The sequence below is a fragment of the Mandrillus leucophaeus genome, unplaced genomic scaffold, assembly GCF_000951045.1.
Source record: "Mandrillus leucophaeus isolate KB7577 unplaced genomic scaffold, Mleu.le_1.0 Scaffold38, whole genome shotgun sequence".
In the NCBI taxonomy this organism is placed as follows: Eukaryota; Metazoa; Chordata; class Mammalia; order Primates; family Cercopithecidae; genus Mandrillus; species Mandrillus leucophaeus.
Window position 1 is genome coordinate 3,631,056 of NW_012104031.1, and position 8,028 is coordinate 3,639,083.

An 8,028-nucleotide genomic window follows, 5' to 3' on the forward strand; every position below is an offset into this window, starting at 1 on the left:
GGGAGGAGAGGGGAGGGGAGGGGAGGGGATGGGGTCTCAATTGCCCCAGTGGTGTGGGCTTCTCCCCAGCTCTCCAGGAGTGAAAGATTGCCTTGGCCTCTCCAGTCTCACCTAAGAAGCCAGAGCCTGTCCCACCTTTCTCAGCAGAAACCGGCTACCAAGAGACACAAATGCCTTTCCCCTAAAAGGCAATTCAGGAGAACCTGAAGCAGCTGCTTTTGATAAAGGAAGGATGTGGCCAACACAGAGGGAGGAAAAGAGGTCAGTGGGAAAGACAGCTGCCAGACAGACCTGAGGGGAGCCCCAGAGGCTGCAGAGAGGATGGGGGTGGGCTGTGCTCCCACTTCGTTTCCTCCTCCCACACCCCGGTCAGAGCCCCCCACTCTTCACACTGGCTAAGGTCAAATTGCTGTTCACCAAGAAAGGAGGACACCCATGTCCCCCACAGCAGCCTGAGGCCACCTCAGCCTTTTCCCTGGGTAAGGGAAAGCCACATCCCTGGAAGGGCAGGTCTGATGGGGTGAGAGGGGCAGTATGTTTGGGTTTCCCAGATTCATTGCACTGAGAGAGCTGGGACAGTCAGGGAAAGGTCTGGGCCCTGCTGGCAATTTGGTGCAGACTTCAGTGAGGTTGCTCAGAAACCACCTCCCTGCGCTGGTGGGAACCTCCCCGAGACACCCACTTTTGACTACGTGAGGTGACCCAGGAGCTGCACCTCAGGCAGGGTCTAGGTTGTTGCAATCTGCATGAACTGTGCAGACTCCGGGTAACCCGTCTCTTGTATACGTGTATTTTTAATCCGTAAAACAGGATCCTCCCTGCAGTGTGCTTCTGAAGATTAAATCAGATAATGTATTCCTATGAGCTTTATGAACTGAAGTGACGTACAAAAGCAAGGGATTATTCACTAATTCAACAAACATCCACTGAGCTCGAGCAGTGGATTTGGAGGTAACACAGGAACCCAATGTCCAGACAAATCCAACTCAAGGTGCCCTGGGAGCTCAGAGGAGGGGCCGCTGAGCTGGCTCCTGCAGAGGAGGCAGGGATTACTAATACAGACAAGGAGGGAGGAGGTTCCGGGCAGTGCAGAGTATGTGGGTGTCAGGGAGCCACCAAACACCTGCCAGGAACCACATCATCTTTTCTCCTTTTTTCTTTGGTAAAACTAGTGATGGCTAACATTTTTCAGTGCTAAGTACCAAGCAATGTTCTAAGTATTCATTGTACTTCTCACCTCTTAATCCTCAGAGCCTGTATTCATAACCCTTTTTTACCGGATGAGAAAATGGGGTCCAGAAGTTAAAGTAACTTCCCAGAGCCACTCAGCTGGTAAATGACAGGTAAACTTTGAACCCTTTCAGACTCCAAAAGCCATGGTTTTAACCTCCTTGTTAGAAAGCCCCTTCACTTTTATTCAACCCTCCAAAAATCCTCTTAAGCAACATTTATTTCCTTAACTTGAGGATGTCACCCTTCCTCTTTCCCAAAAACAGAATCTTAATTCCCTGAGCTTTTTGTAAGAGGGTGTCCAGCTTGTGAGAGGCCAGAATGAGGTCGGCAGGGCATGGAAAGAAGATTTGGAGGAAAGTATTTATGAAGGGCCCAGGGCCTAGAGTGAACCAGAAATCAGACCCAAGCCCAAGGCCCCTTACCTCCACATCTCACCTATCCCAAAAAGTCCAAGCAAGGAGTTGGAGGACGGCAAAGCAGCATTTATGCTCAGAGAAGTATCTTGCTTTCTGGTAACCAAGGCTGATCTCCTTGTAGAGTTCACTTCCCCCAAGGAAAATTAAGGTACGTTGTGATTTTTTTTGTTTGTTTTTTGTCTTTGTTTTTGCTTTTTTTGAGACAGAGTTTTGCTCCTGTCACCCAGGCTGGAATGTAATGGTGTGATCTCAGCTCACTGCAACCTCTGCCTCCTGGATTCAAGTGATTCTCCTGCCTCAGCCTCCTGAGTAGCTGGGATTACAGTTGCCCACCACCATGCCCAGCTAATTTGTTTGGTATTTTTAGTAGAGACAGGGTTTCGCCATGTTGGCCGGGCTGGTCTCAAACTCCTGACCTCAGGTGATCCACCCACCTCGGCCTTCCAAAGTGCTGGAATTACAGGCGTGAGCCACCGCGTCTGGCCAGCAAGTTTTACCACGCTGACTTTCTTGTCTTCCCCTGCCCTAACCCTCACTTGGAACAGAAGGCAAGGCCTCCACTTTAGGGAAAAAAGAATGTCCCAGAGAAGAAGGTTTGGGGGATGGGAGGCCAGTAAGGCTCACTCAGTCAGTAAACCCCCTCCCTTGACTGGCATTACCTTTAAGGAGAAGAGGGCCCAGGAAGGGTGGCATTCTCCGAACTCATCACCACAGCCCCTGGGACTATGCGGTGACCTACGTTCCTTTCTTTCCTAACTGCATTTCCCCTGCCGGCCCCATAATAACTTCCCTCATTGTCTATGCTCGCCATTCACCTTCTTCAAGGCGAAACCCACAACCCAGCACACGAAAAGGAGGCCTGTCTCGGAGACATGGCATGCCCACTTGGTTGTGTATGACTTGAACTCACATCGCCCGCATGCGAGGGCTTGGCCAGGACCTCGCCCGAACTCCACCCTAAACTCCAGGCCCCTCCAATCTTTGATACCACACCCTAGTCTGTAGCAAATAATAGGACTTTCTTTTGAATGATAACACTCATTGTAAATCATCTGCTAGCTCCTCCTAAACAATGTTAAGCCTCAAATAGGGTGGGTGGGTCAGTACGAGGAAAATGCCAACCTCTGAAAGTGGAGTGAATAGAATCAACAACAGATCGATTTGGCCATCTGCAGAGTAATCCACGCTCAGAGGGGCTGAGTGTTACTGATAGAGATAAGGGTATGTCCCAGGAATCCGTTTAGGGGACCAGTGCTTCTGAAGTTAAAAATGATTTCCAGCAAGTTGTAACCCAATCAAGTACGTGGCAACCTGAGGCAAACTGTTAACTTGAGAAAGCCTCCCCGGAGCAGAGCAAAACAGTGGTTCATAGTGTTTTTTGTTGTTTTGTTGTTGATGCTGATTCTGTTTTGTTTTTGTTTGACTTTTGTAGAGGTGGGGGTCTCACTCTGTTGTCCAGACTAGTCTTGAACTCCTGGGTGTAAGCAATCCTCCCAACTCAGCCTCCCAAAGCACTGGGATTTAAAGGTGTGAGCCACTGTACCTGGCTATTGTGTTAAAACCATCTTTTGATAACATTCCGAATTAGTTGCCAGCATTCAGAAAATTGAGAGGTCTAATATAAAAATGGAAATTTCCAGCTTCTCTTGACAAATGACCAGATCTGCAATGCTGTACCCACTTTCCCCCAGGGCACCTGTCCAGTAAAGCTGAGCTTCAGAGAGGGCATGCGGACCCGAGTTCGCCATGAGCCTACCACTCTCCACCATCCCCCAGACATGGAGGCTGAGCCTCAGTTGTCAGTTATAATGACACTTTTGCTACTGGATTCCCCCCTTTTTTTTTTTTTTGAGACGGAATTTCACTGTCGTTGCCCAGGCTGGAGTGCAATGGTGCGATCTCAGCTCACTGCAATCTCCGCCTCCCGGGTTCAAGCAATTCTCCTGCGTCAGCCTCCCAAGTAGCTGGGATTACAGGCATGCACCACCATGCCTAATTATGTATTTTTAGTAGAGAGGTGTTTTCTCCATGTTGGTCAAACTGGTCTCGAACTCCTGACCTCAGGTGATCCGCTGCCTCGGCCTCCCAAAGTGCTGGGATTACAGGCGTGAGCCACCATGCCCCACCGCTACTGGATTATTACACCAGGCCTACTTTACCCAGCTATGTTGTCTTGCAGCCCCTGTAGACAGGAGAATGAGGCCTCAGTCACTGTCTAAGGCAGAGGGTGCCCTGATATGATCTCAGTCCATGAAGAAAGAAAAGGGAAGTGCCATTTATCAAATATCTATTATATGCCAGGCACTGAAATCAGCACCTTACACATATTTTCTTCTTTTTTTTTTTTTTAGATATGGTCTGGTTCTATTGCCCAGGCTGGAGTGTAGTGGTGGGATCTCAGCTCACTGCAACCTCTGCCTCCCGGAGTCAAGTCATCCTCCCACCTCAACCTCCCAAGTAGCTGGGACTACAGGCATGCACCACCTCACCCAGCCAATTTTTGTATTTTTTTGTAGAGACAGGGTTTCACTATGTTGGTCAAACTGGTCTCGAACTCGTGAGCTCAAGCTATCTGCCCGCCTTGGCCTCCCAGAGTGTTGGAAATACAGGTGTGAGCCACCGCGCCTGGCCCATATTTTCTTCTTTAATTGTTTTCCCCACCGTGACCTCTTTCCATCTAGTCCTCACATGATGCCCATAGTGATCTTTCCAAAGCACAACCCAGATCATTTTGTTGTCCTTCTGAAAACTGTTTGATGATTCCCTATTACCATCAAGATAGCCTAAACCCTTTCATTTGCTTCTACAGCCTTTTGTTTTTGTTTTTGAGACAGTGTTTCGCTCTTGCCCAGGCTGGAGTGTAGTGGCGTGATTGTAGCTCGCTGTAGCCTTGAACTCCTGGACTCCGTGATCCTCCCACCTCAGCCTCCTGAGTTGCTGAGACTACAAGCGTGAGGCACTGTTCCTGGCTGGTTTGTTTTTTAAATAACTTTTTTTGAGATGTAATTCACATACCACAAAATTCATTCTTTTCAAAGTGCACAATTTAATGGTTTTTAGCATATTAACAGAGTAGTGCAACAATCACCACAGTCAATTTCAGAACATTATCATCATTCCAAAAAGAAACCCCATACCTGTTAGCAGTCATTTCCCATTCCCCTTTCCCCAGCCCCTGGCCACCAATCTACTTCCTGTTTCTATGGATTTGTGTATTCTGGATACTTCCTATAAATGAATCACATAATATGTAGCCTTTTGTGACTGGTTTATTTCATGTAGCAGAGTGTTTTTAAGGTTCATACATGTATGTATCTGTACTTCATTCTTTTTTATTGCTGAATAATATTTCACTGTATGAAGGTACTACAGTTTCCTTACCCATTCATCAGTTGGTGGATATGTGGACTGTTACCATGCTTTATTTATAATAATGCTGCTATGAACATTCATGCATAAGCCTTTGTGTGAATGTATGTTTTCATTCTCTTGAGTATGTACCTGGGAGTGGAAATGCTTGATAATATGGCAACTCTAACATTTTGAAGAACTGCTAAACACTTTTCCAAAGTGGTTGCAGCATTTTACAACCCCAGCAGCATGTATGAGGGTTCTAATTTCTCCATATCCTAGACAACATTTATTTTCCTTTAAAAAAAAAATTATAGCCGCCTGGGCATGGCGGCTCATGCCTGTAATCCCAGTACTTTGGGAGGCCAAGGCGGGTGAATCACGAGGTCAGCAGTTTGAGATCAGCTTGGCCAACATAGTGAAACCCCATCTCTACTAAAAATCCAAAAAATTAGCTGGGCGTGGTGGTGGGTGCCTATAATCCCAGCTACTCAGGAGGCTGAGGCAGAAGAATTGCTTGAACCCGGGAGGCGGAGGTTGCAGTGAGTCAAGATCATGCCATTGCACTCCAGCCTGGGCGACAGAGCAAGACTCTGTCTCCATTAAAAAAAAAAAAAAAAAGCCATCCTGGCTGGTGTGAAGTGGTATTTCATTGTGGTTTTGATTTGCATTTCCCTAATGACTGATGATGAAATCTTTTCATGTGCTTATTGGCCACTGGTATGTTGTCTTTGGAGAAATCCCTTAGCCCATTTTTAAAGTGGGTTGTCTTTTTATCATTGAGTTGTATGAATTCTTTTTGTGGCGGAGCAAGGTGGCTCATATCTGTAATCCCAGCACTTTGGGAGGCCAAGGTGGGTGGATCATGAGGTCAAGAGATCGAGACCATCCTGGCCAACATGGTGAAACCAGGTTTCTACTAAAAATACAAAAATTAGCTGAGCATATTGGCACACTCCTATAATCCCAGCTACTCGGGAGGCTGAGGCAGGAGAATCGCTTGAAACTGGGAGGCGGAAGTTGCAGTGAGCAGAGATGGCACCACTGCACTCCAGCCTGGCGACAGAGCGAGACTCCATCTCAAAAAAACTAAAGAAAGAAAGAATTATTTCTGTATTCTGGATACCAGTCTCTTATCAGATATATGATTTGCAAATTTTTTTTTTCTATTCTGTGGGTTGTCTTTTCACTTTAATAGTATGCTTTGAAGCACCAAAAAAATTTAATTTGTTGAAGTGTAATTTATCTATTCTTTGAGTGCTTGTGTTTTGGTGTCATATCTAAGAAACTTGCCTAATCCAAGATCACAATTGATATTTTTGTTTTCGTCTAAGAATTTTATTTAACTCTTACATTTGGATCTACAATGCTTTTTTACGTTAATTTTTTTTTTTTTTTTTTTTTTTTTGAGATGGCGTCTCACTCTGTCACCCAGGCTGGAGTGCAATGGTGTGATCTCGGCTCACTGCAACCTCCACCTCCCAGGTTCAAGCTATCCTCCTGCCTCAGCCTCCCGAGTAGCTGGGACTACGGGTGCCCACCAATATGCTCAGCTAATTTTTTTATATTTTTAATAGAGATGGGGCTTCACCATGTCAGCCAGGATGGTCTCGATCTCTTGACCTTGTGATCTGCCCGCCTCGGCCTCCCAAAGTACTGGGATTACAGGCTTGAACCACTGCGCCTGTCTATGTTAATTTTTTATATGATGTGAGGTAGGGATCCAAATTCATTCCTTTTTTTTTTAATTTAATTTTTCTTCTTCTTGTTTTTCGAGACTAGGTCTTGTCATGTTGCCCAGGCTGCTCTCGAACTCCTGGGCTCAGGCAATCCTTCTACCTTGGCATCACAAATTACTGGGATTACAGGTGTGAGCCACCAGGCCCGGCCCAACTTCATTCTTTTGCATGTGGATATTCAGTTGTTCCAACATCTGAATATCTGTTGGAAAGACAATTCTTTCCCCCACTTGATTATCTATGGCCCTTTTATTTATTTATTTATATTTTTAGACAGGGTCTCACTCTATCACCCAGGCTAGAGTGCAGTGGCACAATCTTGGTTCACAGCAACCTCTACCTCCCACACTTAAGCGATTCTCCTGCCTCAGCCTCCTGAGTAGCTGGCATTACAGGCACATGACATCACACCTGGCTAATTTTTTTTTTTTTTTTTTTTTTTTTTTGTGAAGATGGGTTTTCACTATGTTGTCTGGGCTGGTCTCGAACTCCTGGACTCAAGTAATCCACCTACTTCAGCCTCCCAAGTGCTGGGATTACAGGCATGAGCTGCTGTGCCTGACCTCCTTTGACCTTCTTAAGCTGGCCCTTTCTTTGTCCTGTGTCTTCATCATCTGTGTTACCCTCACCCAGCCTTGTCCTCCATCTCCAGATTCACTAAATGATTTACTCTGTATCACCTCTGGCCCATTTCACCGCATGCTGTTTCTTCTACTGGAAAGTCTCCCTGCCTCTCTTCCCATATCACTTGGATATTTTCTCTAATGATCTGGCAGGTCTAGGCTTAGATGTCACATCTTCCAAAAAACCTTTCCTAAGTCCCCAAGAATGTTTTGGGAACAGCAATTCTGTCTCCCAAGGACCCTGTACTTAACCTCAATGTGATGCTTAACACACTTGTGTATATCTTACTCCCACAAAAACCCTCTTCACAGATAGGAGCATTTTTTTGTGCCTGGCATGTAGTAGGTACTCAATAAATATCTGATGAATCCCAGAAGTCAAGGAAGAGGACAATTTTGAGAAGGAAGACATAATTAGAACTGTGTATTGCTGCAGAAAGTTAGGGAGAATGAGATCTGAAAAAGTCACTGGGTTTTGACTATTCTCGTCATGACAAATAGGGAAGAGTTTCAGTAGCATTGTGGATGCAGAGGCCAGTGTGGACACAGAAACCAGAGTTAAGGAGTGAATTGCTGGCCGGGCGCGGTGGCTCACGCCTGTAATCCCAGCACTTTGGGAGGCCGAGGCGGGCGGATCACAAGGTCAGGAGATCGAGACCACGGTGA